Source organism: Lycorma delicatula, chromosome 5 (genome assembly GCF_047948215.1).
Source record: "Lycorma delicatula isolate Av1 chromosome 5, ASM4794821v1, whole genome shotgun sequence".
NCBI classification, from domain to species: Eukaryota; Metazoa; Arthropoda; class Insecta; order Hemiptera; family Fulgoridae; genus Lycorma; species Lycorma delicatula.
Window position 1 is genome coordinate 177,563,645 of NC_134459.1, and position 26,590 is coordinate 177,590,234.

The 26,590-nt window shown below is 30.9% G+C and overlaps 1 pseudogene; it reads left to right on the top strand.

The window, feature by feature from the left end:
• The window catches only part of LOC142325807 (potassium channel subfamily T member 2-like), a 235,472-nt pseudogene that overhangs the window by 131,413 nt on the left and 77,469 nt on the right, over positions 1 to 26,590 (top strand).

Sequence of the window (26,590 nt, forward strand, 5' to 3'; positions counted from 1 at the left end):
AATTCTCTTGATTGTCAAATTGCTTTTTAGTTTTAACACTATAATATGCACACCAACATGTCAGAATTTTAATTTTAAATGTTTGGAAATATTAATTTGCAATATAACATTTCCTTATGTGAATTCTGGTGCTAGTTATGTAGCACTACATAAATTACTGATACATTAATGTTTATTAAAGATTGTTTAAAAAATAGTTTATATCTGTTACCATGGAAATTCTTATTTTCATAAATAATATGATTGTCTAGCCATTAAACCTGGACCTTTAGGACCCATGTTGGTCCAGGTGAGTCCTGGGGCCTCCAGGGGTCATATGGCTGAACCCAGGGCCACAGATTCATTTTTGCCATTCCTGTCTGACCAGGGGCTCTGCCCTCAGACCCCCCTGCATTGTTTGTTACTCTCAGTATTGTGAGAATAATACTATAAGTATTCAGGTTTTATAGAAACCTGAAAAAGAAATAAACAGACATAATAATATTAACTATGGTACACAGACTTTTGGTGAGAAAAACTCCATAACCTGTTTCTGTTGTCAAAATGACAGGAATTTAATAATGAAGTAAAAGGATTAATTTTTTTCTCTTTTATGAATATCTTTAATTCACAACTTCACCCGTGGGAGCTAGGGCCCACAACTATGTCTTAAAACCTTCCCGGGGATAACACAAATGTATCCTGCAAATTTGAAAGGGATTGATCAGTTGGTTCTCATGTGAGGCTGTTGCAAATAAACAGACAAACTTGCAGAATTAAATGTAAGATTCATCGTTACAATTTTTGATAAAGGATAAAAAATGTCGGTTTGAAAATTTGAAATTCATGGAAACTGTTTTCTTTTGTGTTTAGTACATACGATCGGTGCTCTTTTCTTACAGCTATGTTACTTTTATAAGTAATATGTTCTTATTTACTTTAAAAGGAATAAATTAAAAATTACTTGTACATATAATTTTTTTTTTGTACTTATAATCAATTTGTTCCAATATGAATACATTTTCTTTTATCAGCTTTTAAATGCTAATCTGTTACTCCATCAGTGAAATTATTTATCACAATCTTCCTTTTCAAAATATATTCTTATTGATACTGATTTCTATACTCATTTCTACACAAGTTGGTTGTTTGCTGAATATTGTTCATAAAATCCGAATCTATAACGCACTAAAAAATATTTAATTTTTAAAAGTCTCAAGTAGTATTTTTTATTCATAATATGAAAACTAAACTTTTATTAAACAATAATAGATTGATGGTATCAGTATACCCGATAAGTGCTTCAAGGTTTCACATTACAGAGCTCATCAAGACGTCTTTCTGAAATTAAAATAATACCATCTAATTAAAACTATTCATTGATGTTCCTCACTATTTTATTGATATGTAGCACTTTACAGGTAATTTTTCTACAATTATTATATATTAATATTTTTATTTTTCTTTCACTCACAGGATGAGCACACGATATTGAGATCATGGGCTGTGAAAGATTTTGCACCTTGTGTGCCACAGTATGTTCAGATCTTCCGTCCCGAGAATAAACTACATGTTAAATTTGCTGAGCACATTGTATGTGAAGATGAATTGAAGTATGCCTTGCTAGCAAACAACTGCACATGTCCTGGTGCCTCTCCCTTGTTACACTTTTATTACATACCTCAAGAGGACAGTAAGTTCATTTTTTTTTCAGTTATTTTATTTGTAAATAATATTTAAAGAATAATGCTGAATTACTAAAAACTGAATTCTCATTCCAGTGAGGAAAAATTAATTCATAAAACTAATAGTATTTTTGAATCATTTTAGTCTAATTTTGTCAACAACTGCTTTGTATTATCAGTTAATAATATTATACTTTTAATATTTTATTATTTTTTTAATGTTTACTGAAATATTTGTATTACTAATATTTATTTATGAATCCACAATGTGTAGAGTTCCAGTTGATTGACTAACTGATACTCTTTAAATCTATAAAAATGACTGAGGTCATGATATTTTGTAAACCAATAATTTTAAATATGTGTTATTGGTTTCAATGATACACATGAGATAATTAATTTACTCTGCTAAATATAGCATAATTTTTGCTCATTAAAGCATAGTTTTTAGATGGAAACTGTAGAATACAACAAAATAGTTAGTATATTCAACCACTTTTTTTATTAACTCAATAATGGATCCACTACATATAACTCAGTTAATTTATAAAAGTGAAACAGATATTCATCAAAATGTTTGAAAAGACAGTCAACAAAATATATGTAAAAAGTAAGATTTTTTTTTAAAGAAGTTATGTCTGTCTAACTGTATTGATATAGTGTGACATATTCCATTTAGATCAGAAATTCAAGTCAAAAGATTAAATTTCTGGTTCTATATTTCTCACAGCTATTTTTAATGCTGATATTAAAATTATTTAAAACCATTGCCTTTAAACTACGACACAAAGAACATGGTGGTATTCTGGATGATAATGTTACAGTAATTGATAAGTTGCTTACATTTATGAAAGCTGTAAGTAGTTATTTAAACTTAGTACATTTTTCATTGTTTGTTCTCAATTTCATTGTGATCTCTATACTACCACAAGAATTTACTTTCAGTGAACACATACTCTTATGTTTTATCATACATACAGAACATATTAAAGCAATTTCCTTCCCTTTTTTTCAAAAGTAGGAACCTTGAATAATGTTGCATCTATTCAGAAACAAGAGGAAGGCCAAAATTTTAAAATCGCATAAAAAACAGTATTTTTGTCCAGTATTTTTTGTAGATATGGCATCGGTCAGAATAATATAAATTAACAATTGTAGAAAAAAATAGGAGACTTACTTTATATACGATCTGCACATACTTTATTTTTGGCACAGTTTTTTTTTATTACAGCTTTTCTTCCTTTTTTTTATGCGATTGATTTTTTACACTAATCTAGAGCTTTTTACAAAACTGCCCAAAAAGGAATGTATTTAGGGTGTATGTATATGTATGTATGTACATTTGCTCCACCATACCAGCTCATTGGCTAAACCAGTTGAGATATATGACCCACTGTTGGAATCCTTATGTTACCAGGAGTGACTTAGTGTATATATATATATATATATATATATATGTGTGTGTGTTAAATAAATTTAAAAAAAAGTCTGTCAGATGAATGGGTTGTTTTTGAATAACTCACATCTCGCGCTTTATTTTTAATGATTTGGAAATCTTGTATCTCATACGTGTGAATTTGTTGCCTTACTAGTGTTTTTACATGACTGCCCAAAAAAGGAGTGTAATGCATTTAAGGTATATATATGTATGTATATACATACAAATATATATATATTTGTTCCACTGTAGGAGTTCAACTGCTGATGTATATATGTTTAAATAAATTTAACAAAGTAGAAAAAATATACAATATATACAAAATTGTCACCTGCATACTCTTTAATTATCCTATATTGGTAATTATCCTACATTAAAGAGCAATGTTTGTCGGCAATGATTTTTTTTGTCGGTTATGTTTTTTAATTTTTAATATTTACCTCTTGATTCTCCCTTTTGATATCATCTTTACACAACTCATTAGCATAATTTCTTTTGCAGGTCATTTTATCTCATTGTATGTTACTGCTTACAATGTTTTTTTTTATTACTTTATGACCCTTTTTTAGTGCTTTTCTTATTAAATTTAAGATAATATACTTTTTATATGTGTTAATAATAAGCTCCATTTTTCCATTTGGAAAAAGTATTATTACAAATCATGTTAAAGAAGATACTATGAATAGTGCATAAACATTCACAAATATATTAATAGATGTGAATATTTCAATCCAAAAATGTATAAACTGAAATGATACACTTAAGAAATTTTTTACGCTAATTTTTTTGTAAAACCACCTTTGACATTTTATACGTATTTAAATATTATTCAGTAAGAATTTTGTAAGAGCAAAATCCACATTGTTAATGGTACTTGATAGACATTATAAGATAATATTGTTCTTCAAAAATACAAATAATTCTTTTTATATTTTAAGAAGCTCGATTCAACAAAAATTAGTCATAAGAATTATTGACTATTTAAAAATGTGATGATTATAAAAACAATATGAATGAAATGAATAGAAGATAAAAATCAAGATAAGTATTGCAGTATTTAACATTCCACTGAGGAAGCAAAATTTAGAAAAAATTAGTCCACAAAAAAGTAATAGAAAATGCATAAAACTAGTTAAATGAAAATGATCGATATCAAAACATAATGAAGCAAAAGAATCTTGCGAGTATTGCATATCCCAAAAATAAACTAAAATATTAAGAATAAGAATAATTATCTGCTGATTTTTATTTACTGTTTAACTCATCTCTATGAGTGGAATGAAGATGATGTCTGTCCTCCAATGAGGAAAGTGTAAATAAAAACAATAAACTATTAAAAGTTTTAACACATTTGGGAAAACCAGGTAGGTTTTAATGCTAATAGTTCTTCGATACTACCTTCTCACCACCATTTTATTATTAATAATAAATAATATGTAACACCTATTATCCTAGTGAACCAGAGGTGTAAAACATTTCAGGTATACTCCACTATATGTATATGGGATCCGGCTACTACGAGCCCCAAATTGACAAGATGGATGTGATGCAAAGAGACTTCTATAGTACACAAATTAGCTTATTACCTTTCCTCTCTCCCCTGATTACTACACGGTATCTATATGCAAGTATCTCTGATAATATTCAGTTAATTCAGATAAAATGAAAAGAGCTATTATTAAATGGCATTTCTAAGGAGATTTCAACAGTTACAGGAAATCTTCTGTACTTATTGAATTAATTCTCAGTAAAATTAAGAAAAATTACCAAAATTAGATATTTTATTTTACAGTTAATATTTTTATTTTCTATATTCATTCTGTGAAATTTTGAAAAAAATTTATCATAGTTTCTTAAAAATCCTGACCCAAAAGCTTTGACTGGGAATCCCAAACCATTGGAATGTGGACAATCAATCATTAGTTGACTTTAAAATCGGTCTTGGGTTCAATTCATAGCAAGGATGTGACATTTTTTCAGGTACTGTCTCATTCATATAATCCTCCTCACTAAAATACATTCCAATTTGGTTAACAATGTCATATTTTATTAAAAATAAATTGTTTTAAGCATAATAAATTTTATTTCAGGTATTTATTGATTTAACAAAACTTGTAGATACTACTTTCTCTGGGTTTGTATGTTTAATTGTACTTATTTCAGAGAGGGTCAGACATCTTCTGAAGAATGTCATAGACTATATGGAAGATGTTCTGGGAATGAAATAAACCGCATTCAGTTACAAGATTCCAGATTTTTTGGTGAATATGAAGGAAAAAGTTTTACGTACGCTAGCTTCCATTCGCGTAGAAAGTAAGTTTATTATATTTAAATTGAATGATCTTTACTTCCTGGCGTGGCAATTAATCAAAAAATGGGACATGAACCAAGGACACCAAAAAAGCAAAAAAAAAGATGGGGGTAATGTTAGTACTTATGTACTTGCATTGGCGTGTTTGAAGCTTAATAACGTGACTGGATGAACCGATTTTGATGAAATTTTATACAGACATTCGTGTATATGGGGCAATTTGTTGGTAAAATTTTGGGATCAATATCTCCAGGAGAAGGGGATGGGAGATTTTGGGGGGTCAATATTTTCAAAATTTTGTTAACATTATCGCACTTTATATTAAGCTTATATGCAGGCATTACATGCCTGCATCTTAACCATCTTTTTTAAAAAAATTGTCCCAAAATTAAAAAATATTTTGTTCAAAAATTAAAATATATTTTTATTTATTGCATGTTTTTAATCAAATTTTTTAAAACTTTTCCTGGGTATAGTGATAGTGCAAGTAATAAAAAAAAAAAATACTTTAAGGGTAATATTAAGGGGCAAGCCAATCAAAGTTAAAAATATTAATTTTTTGAAACTTTTTGGGGTTTATTTCAAATTTTAATACTATTAAGTGATAAAATTTTAGTGGTAATATTACAATAAAATTTCATCGTAATTCATCCTCCCCTCCATAAAAAGAATCTTAGGTAATTTTTTATTGGTTGTCCACTTTTTAGTGGAATTTTTTCTGTTTTCTTCCATTTAACATAGTAAATGTATAAAATCAAAAAAAATTTCTTGTAAGATCATTTTGGAGGGGAGCAGAAAAAGTAAAAAATACAGATTTTTTGAAGTCCTTTTTGGTTTATTTAAACATAATTTTAAAAATTCATCATAAATTAAGTATCAAAAAAGAAATTTTAGATTCTTTTTCAGTTATGTATAAATATATGTTATTATTTTTCCACTACATAAGAAGAAGTAACCGATGCCAGGAAAGTATTACAATTTAAAAAAAATTACTTTAGAGTTTTGACTTCTTTCAGTTGATGTATAAACTAGTCATAGTTAACTACAGTGTGCGCTGCGGCGCTCCAGGGAGCTGCGGAGCACCCTATTCACAGGGGCACCCTATAATTATTAATTTAATGTTAATAAAGTAAAAAAAAGTAATGAAGATACACAAGTTTTATTTATTTTTATCTGTTACGAGTAGTCATTTTTTTACTTATGGTAGGGCCCGTGGAAAAATTTTAATTGAAAAAGGGCGCTGTGATTCGGAAGAGTTTGGGAACCACTGGTTTACTATTATTTATCAAATTTTATTAATGGATATTATGAATTTGCATCAGTATCATTCCACACGATGAGTAAGCAAAATTTTTTTGTTATTATTAATGATAATTTGTCTGTAGTATGATAACTACTTGTTAAATGCAAAGTGTAAAACTAGATTTAGTAGTTCTGTCCTGTACTTTTTGTGTAAATGTCCTGTACTGTTTTTGTAAATCTCATGCGTATCATATCAAATATTAGGATCTGATATCAAATCAATATTAGTAGTACTGACAGATAAAGTTGCGATTTGTACCGATGAATGCACCCAGATTTCTTGTTTGTGTACGACGTGGTTTTATGAAAGAGTTATAGTACTAGGTGAAAATTATACTGTTCAAAAGTAAATGTATAGAATTATAACATTTGTATGAATAACTTTTAGAAATAAATTAAACACTTATAACATTTTTTATACCGTTTAAACTCTGTTAACTTTTATTTTCCTTTAAATTAAAAATTCTTCAGTTTTCCATTCTGACTAGCGGACAGTTTTTAAAACGCACAAAAAAATAAAAACAGAATTTTCATTTTATTTTTTTTTTAAAAAAGTTTGAAACTATAACAGTAAACATCTTACCTACCATGTAAAAAAATAATTTAATCTATAATTAAACTCTAAAAGATCGATTCTATTTATTTCAAAATTGAAATGTATTTCAGCAACCTTCATATTTCAAAAATGATTATGAAGAATTGAATTCAATATATTACAGAAATTATTCGACTGATTGACTTAAATATAACAATCTTCACTGGAATGAAGATGATTTTACTTTGGATTTTTTATATTCTTAAAATTAAACATTTTTTACCCCCAGAAATGTTATTACCTATAGAAACAAAATTCCGTATTACAGGAAGATTAGGAAAAATATTTACCTACATTTTGAGGTAGATTTCAAAAGAAAGCTACCTATTGTAATGGGTACCATGATTCGCCTTCCGTAAAATTACAACATTTTTTATATATATTTCACTTTCTTGTGGACACGATAACAGCCGTAATTTTGCGACAATCACTTTCAAATTTATACGTAAAATATAACGACCCAAAATCTCGGTCGAGTTCATTAATGAGCAAAATCGGACCATTGGAGAGGAAATGGGGAGCTTTTTCGAATAAACAAAGTATAGCTATAACTTTCTTATTAAGTGAAATATCGAATTGTTTAAAATTGTTTAAGGGCCTAAAACTTATCTAAGTTAAGTTTTTTGATATCACCATTGAGATCAACCATTGGCTCAGGGGAGGGGGGGTAAAAAATGGGGTTTCGAAGAAAAAATAGATCATACCTCCCTTTATAGGTACAATATCGAATCGGTTTAAAGTGGTCGTTTGTTCTTTAAACATTATCTACAACTTTTGTCTTAAACAACTTTTGATATAACCAACCCTTACGGTAGGGGACGACCAAATGTTTGCTGAAATTGTAAGAAGATGGTGCTTGTCGTATGCTAAACATGTAGTATTGAGTAAACAACCAATTTCATATTGAGTAAAATTGAAGTTTTTCTTAACTTTAAACTGGAACGCTTTTTTATCCCCTACTTAGCACCGGTGAAATCTACCTCCGTCTTCTGGCGTGCCGAAAGGTATTTTTTTTATTGTTATGTAAATAACTACCAGTACAGTCTGCTAATTTGTATCTCCAACACACTTATTCACATGTACATAACTAAGGAGAATGCGAAGAAAAAATTACGTGTTGTATATCTAAGATTCGTATTGTAGAATTTCTAATTGAAATTAAGCGACGATGGATAACTTCTTTACATTATTTATCTCAATCTACCGATATTCACGGCAGTCCTTTATTTTTAATATCGTCATCAACGGTAGGGATCGTTTACTATATTGTTTTTAACCGTAATTGTAATTAAGTTACGTGAAACCGAAGTTTATAATAGAGGTGTGATTTTAAAAAGTATCCAATCTTGGCCCATAAAAAAATACTTAACTCATTTAGTTCCGTGATTTGTCCTCTTCAAAGTGTAGGCTCTTTTGATGTAACACGCTTATCTTAAGCAATGTTGCAATTTTTGATTCTTTCCTAAGCTTAAAATTCCACTTATAGAAATAAGATTAAAGACGGATTCATTCATAGGGTTCTCTCATTCGGGCAAATCCTGTCAGTACTGGCTCTCCGCCAGTACCGCCATGTCATTAGCAAAACTTCCCCCGATCTTTATTCCTCTTTTCCCATTCAGGCAGCGTTTAATTATTTTTTTCAGATATGTTTTAAACAGTGTTGGTGACGTGCATCATCCCTACCTAATTTCCCTTCCAATCCCTGTTCTTCCTAAATTAATTATTATTTGAAATAATTTTTAAAATATTATAAATACAACTGTCAATAGAATAACTTTATAATTTTCAAAATTTTACCATTTTCAGTTCTAATGTTATCAAATGTGGGAATTATACTTCCCGGAGCCCACTGGAGTTCCCAGGCAATAATAAAATAATATTTTTAAATAAGTGGGAAGTATACTTCCCAGAGCCTGTTAAAGGGTTGTATAAAAAAAAATTAGCAATTACTCCTGTCTGAAGTCTATTTTTTGTCACACCCGAAATCACCATAGGAGGCAACTCAAACATTTTAAATAAAAAGGGTAAAATTGTGACAATTTTAAAAGACATAAAAAAGAAAACATTTGATGTAAAATACTTCAGACTACAACTATGACCAAAATGGCTACTGTTTAGTATATTTCATTGAAGTGACCAACAATAAATCCCCTTCCTCTCAAGTAGTATAGCATTTTTCTGTTTTCTACGATTCTCCTAAATACTTCATTTGTTGCCGTCTAACATTTTTCATTGTGTGCCACATCCACATCTCAAAAGTCTCAATTTCTTAAAAGTCTTTAATTTCTACTGTGCAAGTCAATCTTTAAATCTCTTTCCTTTAAGTGGAATTTAAGGTTAGGAAAGAGTCAAAAATCGCAGGAAACATCCGGTGAGTAAGAAGCCTGCTGAAGTCGATCGATCGTATGTTTTACTATGAATCTCTGGATAAGTAGTGATGTATGGTCTGAAACATTGTCATGATTCTCAAGGACAAACTACAAATTGGCAATAAAAACTACTACATAACTTTTCTTTGTAGTCTAAGAGATGTTGTTCGAAGCAAGAGATCTCAGCTTTTGGAAAATTCATCATAATTTATCCAGAAATTATTGGCAAAATATGGGATCAAACCAACTTCACCGGACTTTGCTTCCTGCGATTTTTTACTCTTTTCTGTGCTAACAATTCCCCATAAAGGAAAGACATTTGAAGAAATAATGTTACCTGTATCAAACAATATATATATATATATATATATACACAAAATTCTGTCATCAGAATTCAGTAACAGTTAAAAAAAATGATACTGTTTTTAGATAATCTTAGGAATGGATATAATATTTACAAAATTAGGATAATTCGGAGTTAGTCCTTTCTCTTAAGACAGTTACGGTTAGACTAATTCCTTGCACTTGACAAGTGCGAAGTGATTCTTAGTGAATCGACGTAGTCTCTGCGGGTAGGATCGGGTTTCTAAAGATTTTTTTTTTCTGAACATAGTAGACCCAAATGAAAATTTAGATGCTTCTTTTTTACTGACTTTTCGAAGAAATGTACGGTATAACAGTCGGTCGCACGGTGATATTGGAGGATGAAATTGATTTTTTTTTTACGTTGTATGGTATGAGGATTACGAAAATACCATTCAATTAAAGTGCAATTTCCTTATAAGCCTATATATAAAATTTGTGGCTCGAAAATGTACAAAACCATTTCATTGAAATTTAGATATGCTGTGGTAGAGTATCTGTAGTTGTGCATGTGAAAATTTGATGAAGACTAACCGAGTCGTTTTTCAGTTACGCTCAATTTAAGTTCGACAACAGACAACATAACCTCAATTTGTGGTTATGTTGACTTTGTATTGGTGTAATTTCATACAAGTTTATACAGTGAATCATGGTGGTGAGCGAGTTTAAACTTGCTTGATTGGAGGATCTCTTCTCGTTATTTTTAATTAAATTACGATTTTAAACAAATAATATATTTTAATATTATAACGAAAAGTCGGTCTTCCTTTTAAGAATAATTTTAGTATGTATTGATTAAATATGCATTAAGTTATTATTCCTATAATAAGGATAAATAATTATATGTGAAATAAACTATATTGTATACGTACTGTTTTAAAATATATATTAACTACATACTTTTTTTAGTGAACTATAATCTGTAATAAATACCAATAACTATTTTGTTTGTTTTTTTAGGTAAGTTTCGTTTTCTGATTATTATTCACTTCTATTACGTAAGTAACATTTTAAATTAAAATTTTGATTTTATATTTATCGATTTTTAGTTTATGCAAATGCTTGTTTATTGATTTCTAAACAGTATTATAAAAAAAAAAAAAATCAAAGTCGTTTTATTTTCTATTGATTTCTTAAAATAGAGGATGTGTTTTCAAGCAGGCATTATTTCACTTCCTCTGTTGTCAACGGATTAACATTCGGAGGAAAAACGTTTCTACAAGCAGGTATTTACTTATGACCTAGTTGCATTTATCTAGAGAAAAAAATCTTCGCATCGTGTAAGAGACGATAAATTGTGCTCTGAGTATAATCCATCGTTAATGCGTTACTAATGGTTTAGGAATAAAGAAAGAACGGTAATTTTTTTAAAATAGACCCCTGAGGGAGATCGGTAGCTGTTATACAAGATGAAACTCATAAGAGACTCTCATCCGAATAAAAAAGCCGGATTACTTATTAGTAATAATAATGATGATTTTAATAGTAGGCGCTTATGAGGTAAAAAAGTGAAATAATATAAAATGTGTTACGGGGGCTATAAGAGTCTGCAATGAAGTCGCAGATCGTGTGCTCTGGTATCTTAAAAATGTCCGCAAAACGAAATTTAGTCCTAGTTCCCTTGGTGAACTCTACTTCAGTTCATACCCCTGATTTTGGGTTAATTTACGGACTCCGGTCTGTTCTACAAGGGAGAGGCGGACAGACCTCCCTTGTTGATGCTCTAGAGAAACCTGTTGCAAGAGATCCATCAAGAAGAACAAATCTTAACTAATAAAAGAAATAAACTTTCTCATTAATTGTTGCAAAAATTGTCCAGGTTTTGAGAATTTTATGACTGGCAAGGATTTTTTTTTTAATTTTAGACCTATATGTTTGACATCGCATTTTTAAACATTCTCTTATGGCCATGCATCTCTCAGCCAACCTTGAAGCAAACGCTGATGTCCATTTTGATGGAGGTGTGGCTACTGGTCTCACCACAACTTTTTATTTAGTCATTTGGCAACAAAACAGGGGCAGTATGTTTATGTTGTTTTTGTGCGTGAAATAACTCGTCTAGACATTTTTAATCATTTTATCTCTATTCGTTTTCTGTCTCATACTTTAGCAATGGCAAAAGGAAATGTGTATTTAATGTTAACCTGCAACAGGAATACAAATTTTTAAAATTGTGTAATGACCGTAACAATGAACGTATTTATTGCACGCAATGTCCCGGAGAATTTTCTGTTTCACATAAAGGAAAGGGTGATATTGAGTACCACGTGAAAACAGCTAAACATAGAAGTGCTACTAATGTTACTGCTTCACTAAACATAAAAGATTTTTTTTAAAGCCAAAGATGGGAATAACAGTAACAGTGATCTGAATGTGCTGCTAAAAAAGCTACATTTTCATACCACACTGCTAGATATAAACTCAGTTTCAAAACATGACTGCACAACTAAACTGGTTAAAAAGTTATGTGACCCAAAATTTTCATGTGTTAGAATCACAACCAAGGCAATTATTGTTAACCTTATTTTGCCATTTGCATTTGATGTGTTGCGTTCTATGGAAAAAAAAAGTTGTACCAGTAACAATGGAGCTCAAACAGAAGTGAAGTAAAACACATTCCAATTGCTGTAAGATATTTGAGTCTGGAGGAGGGAATTCAAGTTAAACTTTTAAATTTCATTGAAATGTCAGTTTAAACTGCTCAAATTTTGACTCAGTGTATTTTGCAGTGTGTGAAAAATTACAAACTTGAAGAAAAGTTGGTTTGTTGTACTGCTGATAATACTAACAATAATTTTGGTGGTGTGATGAGAAAGGGGAATGAAAATGTGTTCAGAAAATTTCAAAGTGATTTAGATAGACCTATTTTAGGTATTGTTTGTCCAGCCCACATTGTACACAGTTCAGTACAATTGGCATGTGATTCTCTACCCCTGGATATAGAGGTTATTGTAATAAAAATTTATAAATATTTTCACATGTATACTGAAAGATTAAACTTAAAGATTTCTGTATATTTATGGAAACAGATTACAAAAATGTATTACTTTATAGCAGCACAATGTTCCTTAATCTGTTACCTTCAATAGAAAGAATTATTTTGTTTTTTATGGTCTAAAATCATACTTCTCTTGTGACAAATGCACAAAATTAATGTTTGATTTTTTTGAAAATCTGAAAAATGAACTTTTTTGAAATTTTTCTATGGTACTCTACAGTTATTTAATAATGCAGTTCAGAAATCTGAAGCTAATTCTGTCACAGCAACAGAAGCATTTCAGACATATTCTTAATTAATTTATCAACTTCAGGAAAGAAAAACCCACAAATTTATACTTTTGTCAAACAATTGCTATGGACTCAAAGAAAATAATGATGTTCAGGAACAAAAATTCTTCTCAAGCGTAGACAATTTTTATAATTCTAGTATCCAATACTAAGAGTTGTGAAGAACCAGTTTTGATAAAGTTAGTAAGTTTCAGTGGATAAAATCTACGAAATGAAATTGCCTGGTCTGATCTAGAAGAAAGTGCACAAGTTGTTAATGAAATTATAAAAGTAAAAAGTATAAATTATTTGATTGAACGTACATTGTTGAACCAGGAAATTCAAAACCAAAGGGTAGGTTGTGGTTCAAGTTCTGAAAAAGTACCAGATACTATTGAAGAGAAGTGGAATGCAATTTTTAAGGCGGACTTAATGTTGCAATATTTCTAAAATGGTTGATTTTGCAATGTCTTTGCCTGGGACATCTGCTCTAGTTGAGAGTTTTTTCAATTATGGGAAGCATTTGGTTTGCAGAAAGGGGTCAACTTTCAGTATCTGCTGTTAAACATCTGCTAAATGTTAAAAATTAATTCAGAACTTACTTGTTATGAATTTTATGTTGTAATTAAAACAAACAAACCATTTCTGAAAAAGGTCATATCTAATGACAAATAAACTGAATAGATAGTTTAATGTTTCACTAAACTGTTAAGACTTAATTTCAAAAATATATCCCGAGTTGGACCCAGAAAAATATGATAAGCCTATTTATTTAACTTTATTTAAATTATCAGATTTAGTTTAAATAAGTTTTAATTTTTTCCATTTTCCCTAATCTAATATACATACCACATCTTATATGGTTAAAGGAATAATAAAAGCCTTCCAAAGTGAGGTTTTCTTTATCTTTGATGTCAATATATCGAATTGAATGCAGCCGATCAGCCAACCTGGAAAAGTGCTTTGATGTTATTTGTTTTATCAACCACTTGGTTTAGAATTCTGATTACCATGACTGTTCTTCACAATCATAATTAGCTATTCTTCAGGAAAATCTATGACATATTACTTTAAAGCTTCTTTTTCTGTATTCACTAAGCTCAGGAATCTACATTATTTACCATTTGTTTGGATACATTTCCACACCACAATAGAAATAAGATTTCATGTTGTAGCATCCATGGCGCGTTGAGATTTTTTTTTGTTAAAGAGTGAAATCTCTCCCCCGGAGGCCTACTATAAAACACTCAAAACTGTTGTCGACAGGGATCGACATTATGGAAATTTACTAGAAATTCCCATAGGGAGTGGAAAAGGGTAGTTTTTCAACCAATCTGCAATTCGATCCCTTACACAGTTGTTTTAATTATACCAGGCAACAGAGTATTATTTAATAAGTCCTATTTTATAAAAAAAAACCTTTGAGACCGACAAATAAATCGCGTAATAGCAATGTAAGACCACGGTCTTTTAATGCTGCGGTCAAATGAAAATCAGTAACTGTAGTACATGAACAACAGAATGTTGCTCTTTAAAGACCGTTCAGTTGAGACTTATCCTTCGCCAATATTCGTCGACGACGACCTATTAGAAAACGCACATCGAAATCGTACGTAAATCGATTCACCGCACTCTCTGCGAGTGGTCAGTGTTACACCAGCCCTTACACCCACTACCATAACGGGTACAGACTCAGTATTTAGGTTACCCATAAAAAGTGCCCAATCCATTCTACCTAGACCTGATGAAGCATTATCATAGCAAACCCATTTCATTAGTAGATCTGATTTTACCTAACCATTTACTGTCCTGTCATTTCAACACTCAACATTTCCTTGCCTAACATTTACTTGCCTAGTATTTTGTGGCCTAGTATTTCCTCACATAATTATGACATCGTAGTCATTGAATTGAACATTTGATCAGCATAAGGATTCATACGTTTCTATATGGTTTTGCTAATAGGTAGTTGTTGTCGAATAGAGGTGAAGGAATACGTCTCACTCAAAGGTCTTATTATTAAGTCTTTCATGCTTCAACAACTTTACGATGTTGTTAAATGTATTTGTAGGATTTAATGCTTTTCCCCTGATATCCGGCATCATTAAATGAGCGCCGGTTATCTTGAGTACTTTCCTTGGTTGTCCTCAAATCGCTGTTATACGATTTATCTGTTGATCTCAAGCCTGGATTTTTATAAAACAGCAATTGTAACAAAAGAGTATGAGATAAAATTTGCTCCCATCGTCGAATATCGTATACCATATTAGCTTTCTCAAACTTTATAAACCGTACAATCCATAGATTGTACAATCAGTAGAAGTAAATTGTATTTTTACTCCAATATATAAAATGTCATATTACAATTACTTATAAATTACAATAAGTTACGCAATATGTTTTTGGTTTTATAAATCTTATAACAACAAATTGTCGAATCGGGTATTTAATCTTCATAAGCATTTTTTAAATACCCTCCTTTATATGGTTTCACAGCTTCCTCGATAATAGTTAGGATTTTAAATGCAACATTTTCGTTGCCACAACTTGGACAACCAAGTTATTACGTACTAACTAATAGTACTAAACAAATAGTATTAAAACAAATACTATTAGTACTATTAATACTATTAGTACTAACTAATAGTATTAAAACAAATTGAAACTAAAGTATTAACCTAATAGAATATTAATAATAATAAAATCTGAACAATTAGAATGATAGACTCATGAAACAAGTAAGAAGAGTGGAATGAGAACAAAGGTGTGCGGGAATCCTATCGAAAGCTTTTAGAAATGCACAAAAATTTACAGGATCGGTGGGAGAGTAAAGTGGAAGGACGCTGCAATATAGGTTGATGAAGACTAACATTAAGAAAATAAGAGAATTTTTACTTAAATTATGACCGTTAACATAAAAAAATCTGATATGGTCACCACATGACTTCCTTGTACGCCTATTAAATTACATTACGCATTTTTTTTTTAGTAAAAAGTACATAAAATTTTATTTCATTAATAACTTCTGATACTTTTCATTTTTTTTAATATTATTATTGAATATTATTTATCGTAATTTCTTTTTTACAATCAGGTAAATAATTATTAATAAATCAATATATTTAAGTTAAAAAAAAAGGAGATGAAATCGGATTTGAACCGATGTGCCCTTGTAAGATTCAAGTCTTAAAAATACGATAAGTTTATTTAAAAGAAACATAAAAGTAAAAATAATTTAAAAAAACTAGGTGGGAGAGTAAAGTGGAAGGGTGCTGCAATATAGGTTGATGAAGACTAACATTAAGAAAATATTCCAGAAAGGTCTGAAAAAATAATAACCTGAGAAAATGTTTGCCATCAGAATGGAGACACCAGGCGCAAAGAATATTGATGGCTTCTTAGAGGACAACTAAAGGCTGAAATCCAAGCCCTAATTGAAATGGACGTATTAACCTAATAGAAAGTAATATTAATTATAATAAAATTTGAAGTCTTAGAACGATACACTGATGAAACAAGTAAGAAGAGTGGAATGAGAACAAAGGTGTGCGGGAATCCTATCGAAAGCTTTTAGATATGCACAAAAATTTACAGGATCGGTGGGAGAGTAAAGTGGAAGGCCGCTGCAATATAGGTTGATTAAGACTAACATTAAGAAAATATTCCAGAAAGGTTTGAAAAATAACGTGAGAAAAGTTTTGCCATCAGAATGGAGACACCAGGCGCACAGAATATTGATGGCTTCTTAGAGGACTATATGCTGGAGTAAGTAGCAGCAACGAACAAGTAAAATGTATGAATGTTAAGGTATGGTAGGTAGTTGTGAATGTTAAGTGTACTGAATTTGAATGTTAATTTTGTAAATGTAATTGTACTGTGGGATTAAATAATAATAATAATAACGTGTAACAGTGCACACCAGTAGGAAGTTTGTAAATAGTTGTGAATGTTAAGTGTACTGAATTTGAATGTTAATTTTGTGAATATAATTGTACTGTGATTAATTTAACGTATGAATGTTAATTTAAAAATGTATGAATGTTAATGGTAGTTGTGAATGTTAAGTGTACTGAATTTGAATGTTAATTTTGTGAATATAATTGTACTGTGATTAATTTAACGTATGAATGTTAATTTAAAAATGTATGAATGTTAATGGTAGTTGTGAATGTTAAGTGTACTGAATTTGAATGTTAATTTTGTAAATGTAATTGTACTGTGGGATTAAATAATAATAATAACGTGTAACAGTGCTCACCAGTAGGAAGTTTGTAAATAGTTGTGAATGTTAAGTGTACTGAATTTGAATGTTAATTTTGTAAATGTAATTGTACTGTGATTAATTTAACGTTATGAATGTTAATTTTAAAATGTATGATGTTAATGGTAGTTGTGAATGTTAAGTGTACTGAATTTGAATGTTAATTTTGTAAATGTAATTGTACTGTGGGATTAAATAATAATAATAACGTGTAACAGTGCACACCAGTAGGAAGTTTGTAAATAGTTGTGAATGTTAAGTGTACTGAATTTGAATGTTAATTTTAAAATGTATGATGTTAATGGTAGTTGTGAATGTTAAGTGTACTGAATTTGAATGTTAATTTTGTAAATGTAATTGTTAAATTTGTTTGTGCGATTAAATAATAATAATTAATAATAATAATAATAATAATAATAATAATAATAATAATGTGTGTAACAGTGCACCCTAGTAGGAAGTTTGAAAATACCTCATTCATGACATGCTCATCCTGTCATTTAAAAAAATACACCTTCCTCGATGATTGTGTTCAAATGAACACAATGATTGTGTTATCATCACCTGGATGATAACACAATTGCAGATAGGTTGAAAAACGTTCGACAGTATGGGTGCACTGCAGGTAAAGAATAAAGAAATATATCTCTATATTTAAAAAAAAAAACAAGTACAAGAAAATTTTATATATAATTAGTGATTAGTAATTTATATACATGGTGAAATAATTTTCAATAGTTACTAATGATTGACAAGGGTATTTATACTGTAATTTTGGTAATGAGCGGCCTTTTGTTATTTAATGGAAATTTTTACTACTACTACTACTGCAACTACATCTACAACTACAACTATTAGTAAATTTATGTTCTAAGTTGCCAAGTTTTTTCGTATTTTCAATTTTGTCAACTAAGTTCATTTTGTGTTGTAATTCTGTTTCTAAAGCTCTTAGTGTGTCATTTTGGGATATGTTTTCTTGTTCCATAAGATTTATATGGTAAAGGGCTGCAGGCGCCTGGTGTTGGTATAGTAGGAATTCTTTTTGAAGCCGTTGGATGTGTTGGAAATCGAGAGTGGTTTCTTCACGAAGACGTTGGAGTTCATCTAGGAGATCGTCTATCGTTTCTAATTGTTCATTTTTTTTACCTTTTTTTCTAAAGATAATTCTAAAAATGTTAATTATGCAAGACATAACTTATATATATACAATATGACTAATATATATATCGTAAGCTGATTGTATTTACCTTTATCAGAGTTTTCTTAAGGTGCTATCTATAGTGTTTTACAGTTTTTTTTAAATTGTTTTATAGTAATATTTTATTTAGAAAACGACGTTGCTATAGAATCCAAGAGTTAACAATTTGAACACAATAAACAGATTTAATAAAATTACGTTGCTCGGTGACCTAACTATAATAAATTATTAAAAAAAAAAAAGATTAAAAATAATAATAGTAGTAATAATAAATTAAAATCAGAAATAATTAGAAAATATTCATGTTTTTCTAGTCAATATACAAAAAAATCTCTTACCAACAAGTGAATTTGATGCGTTGAAGGGTTTTCGGAATTAATTTCCATCCTAAGGTACTCGCATATTTGTAACAATAATTAAAACTTCACATATTAATTATGAAAGTTGTAATATTTGCATAATTATATCAGTTGATCGTCGTATGTTTTAAAATTATGTCAACGTGAACGTCATGTGAACTTATTATAACAAAATTATTATAAATTCCTGTTTTTATTTGCAAAGTCAAATCAGAATAACATCTTTCTTTTCCACTCATTTTTTAAAGATATTAATTTTAAGCTACAGAATTCAGAATTTTATTTTAATTTTTAACTGATGCTGTTCCTTTACGGTATGTGAGTAGTTAAGTTTATTAAATTCATTCGTTGACTATGATCACAATTATAATTTTATTCTGATTGAAGGAGATTGTTTCATGTTCAAATTATAAATGGAATTCAAGTCAAATAAAAATGTTCGAAATGAATAATGGGATTGAAAATTCTTTGAATACTGTCAAATAAAATAAACAAAAAAAAGCGTGTACAATTGTTATTTACTTTTTAATAACTGAAAACTACGTTTATACATGTTTTATTAGAGTATAGAAAAGCTTTATAAATCTATAGATATTATAAAATTCAGAGATTAATAGTATCAAAATTGATAAAAAAAAAAAAAATGGGCGTAGAGAGAATAAGGGTCACTATTTTTTGTTTGAAATATTTAGTTTTTCTCATGAAAATTCAGAAAAATCCTAAAGATTAAAATAATCATTATTCTTTAAGATTCCTTTTTCAACGTAAGGGAGAATGAAACAGAGGTAAACATTTTATTTCCAAAGCAAAAAATAATTATACCAATTTATTTAAACCTTTCTAAATAATTTGGAATTTGATGTTTTTATGTGAAGATTTATATCAAATTTTTAATATTTCAAGTTAAAAATTTTGATTTTTAAAAAAAAATAGTATGATATTTTTTTCATAGATGAGTACTCAATTTGTATCGTATTGTTAAATTTAAATTGTAAAATATTATACCAGTTTGTCCTTTGCTTCTTCTAGTTAAATAAGAACTATTGTCCCTAAAAAATTATTTTTCTCAATGAAATCACACGTTTTAAGTATACTTTCTATAACTCAGATCAGTTCTGTAGGTATAATAAATTAAGAAAAATCAAGTGGATAGATACTACTAATGTCACTAAACCCTATCTTTCATTCGTTTGGATTTGCTTTTCACGTTTACTGCCAAAAAAAAACGAGCATTCTTCTGAGGAAATCAAAAATTGAAATATTTACAAACGTCATAACTAAATTATTTTTCATCGTAAAGAATAAATTTTTTTTTGTCTACAGTCATTTGACTGATTTGATGCATCTTTCCAAGATTTCCAATCTAGTGCTAGTCGTTTCATTTCGTTATACCCCCTATATTTTACATCCCTAACAATTTGTTTTACATATTCCAAACGTTGCCTGCCTGCACTATGTTTTCCTTCTACCTGTCCCTCCAATATTAAAGCGACTATTCCAGTATGCCTTAATATGTGGCCTATAAGTCTGTCTCTTCTTTTAACTACACTTTTCCAAATTCTTCTTTCTTCATCGATTTGCCGCAATACCTCTTCATTTGTTACTTTATCCACCCATCTGATTTTAAAATTCTCTTATAGCATCACATTTCAAGAGCTTCTAATCTTTACTTCTCAGGTATTCCGATCGTCCAAGTTTCAACTCCAAATAAAGGTACGCTCCAAAAATATACTTTCAAAAATCTAATCTATTCCTGACGATTAAATTAATTTTTGATGTAAACAAATTATATTTCTGACTGAAGGCTCGTTTCGCCTGTGCTATTCGGCATTTTATATCGCTCCTGCTTCGTTCATCTTTACTAATTCTACTTCTCAAATAACAAAATTCTTCTACCTCAATAATTTTTTCTTTTCCTATTTTTACATTCAATGGTCCATCTTCTAAAGAATAAATAATAGAACTAAACTGCAGGGAATTTAATAAGTTTTAAAAAAGGTTATAGATATTCTTTTACTAAAATCAGTTACTTTTTATATACATATGCAAAAAATCATCTTTATTCCCATTCACCGCACTTAACTCTTTAACAGATAAGTCTATTAGAAACGTAGAACTTTCTGGAATCCTTTATAAATAATTAAAGATGAACATTGCAAACAAAACTAAATTAATGAATGACCTCTCTTTCCTTATTCTGTATCTATTTTTACAATATTAGAATGAAATCCCAATAATTTATCGATACAAGAATTTAACCCTGGTAAATTTAATAATTAATTTTTTTGTAAAATCATTTTAAAGGAAATTCGTGTGCGTCCTGTTAAAAAAATTAAAATTGCATCCTTTATTCTGGTAAAAGATTTTCGTTTTAAAAAAAGTTTTTTCAAATATATCATTTCCTTATCAGTGTGAAGTGACTAAATTATAAAATTTTATGTGATTTGGTTACGGATTAGGTAAGTTATTTGACTTTTTTATAAGTTAAATATTTTTCAAGTGAAAAGTGAAATTTTTATTATTTTTTCTGGTTTTGGTGGGTTGTATTGTGATTGGAATGGATTGTCTTTACAATACAATATAACGGAGTGAATTAAACTTAACATTTTTTAAGTGAATAAGTTATTTTAAGGTTATATATTATATAAGTTACAGTAAAATATTTTAAGTTATACTGACAAGCTTTGGCTTGTCAGTTACGTCATACTCAGACGAAAGTAAACAAGAACTTAGATTTATTTTAGTTTAATAAATCTTCAGTAGTGAAATATTCTAAGTCAAACGAAGTGTTATAGGGGTTCCAGTTTCAGAACTATAACTTTTTCCCTATAGCTCCGATTCCAAAATATCTATCCGAATCATAAAATTGCCTATCCCCAGACCCCCCATCCCCCAATTTTTTTGGGGCCCCCCATTTTGGAACCCCTAAAATGGGGTTCCATCATGTGTGGGTACTTGTTGGAAAAGGAATTGTCTCCAGAGTGTAACTAGCTATAATGCGTCGCCGAGGCTCACTCCCGACGGAAGATATGGCCTCCCAAAGTGGTAGTTTTTCGAAGGCATCCACGTCGAAGAAAGTAGAAGTAAAGGGGCAAAAAGAGCACATCAGGGTTCATCAGAAGAAGAGGAACCTTCGCCTGGAAGTTTGGGGAGCCTGACCTATCAGTTGGGATTGGTCATGATCTCCCTTAAGCAACATATGGGAGCCCGGGTATCCAAGTATATTAACGAACATGAGCTGGAATTGAAAAAAATATATACTTGGGGTTGAAATCGTTGATAGAAATGTCTCGCCCATTGGCGTCAGCCACTCAGGCTACACAGACAGACACAGTGGCTATGGAGGTGGACATGGAGGCAGTATTGTCTGGAGATTTGTCAGACATGAAATTAATAGAGCTCTTACCGAGGAAATGGCCAAATACATTGCGAGAAAGAATTTTAAACATCACAGAAGTTCCTGCGGAAGCGGGAGATACTTGTAGAATTAATGACAGCAAAAGTCAATAGAGCAGAGGATAGTGAAGGTAGTCGTTTAAAGTATAAGGCGGGCGATATATTAAAGGTTGAAATTTCCATTATTGGAGAAGAAACAGTTGAAGTCAGAAGAAGTAAATATAAAATATACTATGATTCAAGAGCAGCGGAGAAAATAAGAATGAACATCATTCTTAAGGCAATTAGCAAGGTTTTACAACAATCACCGGGGACTGCATTTTTACTGCTGCCCGGAAGCATTGGTAATTATACCAAAAAGGCATTGTAATATATAACAAAAGACCAGGTGGAGCCGGTTAGAGTATTGACACTCCATGCAGATACACAGGCAAGACAGTTAAGGCCGGGACAAGCGGCAATAAAGAAGGCCACTCCACCTGCGGAGGAGAGCCGCACAGTGATAGTAAAAGCTGTGGGTAAGTTGTATGCTGAACTACTCAAAACAATGAAATCTGCGGTAAATAGTGACGAGGCCAATGACGTCATATCCCTCAGAAAAGGTAGGAATGAGGAGTTACATGTCCGCATCAAGGGGGCTCAAAGTGCAGCAGATTTTACTAGTACGCTCAGGGATAAAGCCGCGGACCTGCAAGTAGACTTAAAAACTAGAGCAGATAGAAGAACAATAGTGCACATAAGGGACATTGAAATGGATACTCCAGAACAGGAGATACTGGCAGCAATAATGAATAGGGCAGGGGATGGTGAAGAGGTTAAAATTACATCCATAAGACCAGGGTATGATGAAACACAGAATGCTACGGCAGTCACGTCCTACAGAGCAGCATGCAGATTGGTTCACCAAAGAATAAAGATAGGATGGGTCAATTGTAGGGCGTACATACGAGAAGATCAAGAAAGGTGTTTCAGATGTTGGAGCACGGGACATCGCAGGAGTGAGTGTAACGGCCCAGATAGATTGAACTTTGCTTCAATTGTGGGGGCAAAGGTCACAAAATTGCAGATTGTAAAGAGCTCAGTAGCTGTCTTAACTGCGGGAGCCAGGATCACCGAACAGGGGCTTGGGCATGTTTAAAAAATCAAAATGCTTAGGGCTCTCCTAGTTAATACTAATCGGAGTTCTATGTCATGTGATTTGGTCAGTGAACTGGCGGTGTCACAGAGGACCGACTTGTTGGTGGTTACAGTACCCAACATTTATGTAGCAGCAAGAGCGGGCTGGATAGCCGATACAGAAGGGGATGTAGTGGTGAGAGATATCAGTGGGAGAATAGCCTGGAGGAAAACGGCGAGATCGAAAGAAATAGTGGCAATTGAATCCGACTCTATACTCGTAATTGCAGTATATATTTCGCCTAATTGTGAGTTGAGTGAATTTGTGAGATGCATGGATACCATACAAAGAATAACTACTAGAAATAGGAAGAAATTTATACTCCTGGGGGATTTTAACTGTAAATCAGTGGCTACAGGGTGTGCTTACACAAATAGAAGAGGTGAAATATTGACGGACACTATGAGCTCTATTGGCGGTCATTGTGTCAATGACAGTAACCCCACCTATCAGGCGAGAGGGCACTCGTCGGTTCTGGACCTTACAATCCTGGACAACAGGTGGAGGGGGGAGCAATGGGACTGGCGAGTATTACCTCACGCCAGTGATCATTTAGCGACCAGAATTTGTATTGATGATTCGATGTTTGCTACTATAGAAAGACTGTTACCCCAGAAGTTTATGGCAGAAGAGATTGAAAGAATAGTTAGTAGGACATCCACGAGGCTCATAAATATGACTGAATTAACACCGCTGGTGCTGACCAATGTAGTCAAACAAGAGATGGAAAGGGAGGAGCAGAAAGAGAAGCTCAGCATATTGGTGGTCAAAGCAAATAGAGACCCTAAGAGATAAGTTACAAAAATCCAGTAGAAAGAAACAACGACTCAGGATCACAGGTGAACAAGAATATGAGGCAGCGGCCCTTGTATATATTAAAGATAGACGATCATTAAATAGGGCTATTAGGACAGCAAAGAGAAATCGCTGGCGGGTATTGTGTGAGGAGTTATTCAACGACCCCTGGGGACAGGCGTATAAAATAATTACAAAGAGATTTGGCAGGCGCCTGGCTATTTTAAGTAGGTCGCAAGCGGAACAGGAAATTAGTGAGTTATTTCCTTGTACAGAAGAGGTGATCGAGGGAATCATTAATTGTGACAGCAGGAGGTTCACTCTTGGAGAATTAATCGCAGCGGTCGGGCATCTTGGGAATAAAAAGAGCCCCGGATTGGACGGGATTCATGCGGCGCTCCTAAAGGGTCTAGTTAGGAGAGTCCCATGGGAAATGCTGGAGATTACCAGTCAGGGCCTGGAGAATAGAAATTTCCCGGCGTGCTGGAAAGAAGCCAGAATTGTGTTCCTTCAGAAGGGTCCAAAGGAAAATGGAGATATATCTTACAGACCACTTAGCCTCCTTAATACCTTGGGTAAGGTAGTGGAAAAAATGGCATTAATAAATAAATTAATAAATAGCATTAATGTGATGATTGTTTTCAGGTTTCTTGTGTAAAAGTTTCTTTTGGAAAGGATTTTTAGTTTGCACAAGACTTTCATACACATTCTATCTCACGCAGTTTCCAGTATTTTTCTACTATGTCGGTCAAGTCAGGACACCAATGTTTTATTCTTTCAAAATACATAATCAAAATACAAAAATTGGACTGAAATAAAAAAGGATATTGTTATTTATCTGTTAATACACATGTACATGTATGATAGATAACATACAATGAATAAATAATAACTATGGTTTAAATTCGTTATACTACTCTATTTAGTTAAAATACAAATATATTAAATTAATAAGTTTTACTCTAATTAATTTTTTTATAGGATTATTATGTGGTGCTATTATCTCCTATGGAGTTAGATACTACAATGAGAATGATTCTTCAAGTACAAATTTGGGCACAAAGAGTCATTTATATTCAGGGTTCCTGCTTAAAAGATGTTGATCTAGCAAAAGCTCGTATGAATGAAGCTGAGGCATGTTTTGTTCTAGCTGCACGCAATTATGCTGATAAAACAGCTGCTGTAAGTTAAACTTATATATTTTCTTTCAGGTTTCATATTTATGGTATTATTTTATATTAATTAGAATAAAAAAATTAAATAGATTTTTTAACTTAGAATTAAAGTAATGCATCAGTTTGTTTCTGAAAAAAAAAATGGTACTTTTTTAAATCAACTAAAAGACATCTCTTATAAGAAATCTGTATTTATAACAAATGGAAACATGTAAGGTAATATATTCCCTACACTCTAAATTGTAATGATTAGATAAAATTGTCACTTTTAATTATACAAATTACACTGCTAAACATAATTTTTGTTTCTTAACATGTGATACATGATTTTAATCTGTTTTTTGATGATGAAAACATATATGAACTCAGAACCTTTCTATCACCAACCATTTTTGAAAAGTTTAATTTTTAATTAATGGATTTTTTTTAATTTTTCAGGATCTATTTTGTATTTTGTTAGTTCATTTTGTAATGTTTAACTTTATTAACATAATTTTTAAGCCATAAGTAAACAATTATATTTATGATAATAAAATAAACAATTATATGATTTAATTCTAGTCACATTATGACATCATATCTAATACTGAAGAGTGAGCCTTCATGGACAAGATTAATCGTGTCTGTGCAGGTCAAAACATGTAGCTGAAAACACAGCTGTGTTGTTTGTATTAAGGACTGGATTTAGGAATGAATTAATTTTGTTCAGTCTTATTGATGTATTAATTTTGTGTCGTTATTAACAGTATTATGTATTAACAGTGTTGTAATGCCTCGAAATTGTGTAAATGATGAGAATGCCTTTTGTTATGTATGTGGTGAGTTTATGTAAAATCAAATAGAAAACAATTATACCTTTAATTAAAAAAGCATATCATTTGTACTTTCAGTGTAAAATTGGTGATCAGGATAAGATGTGG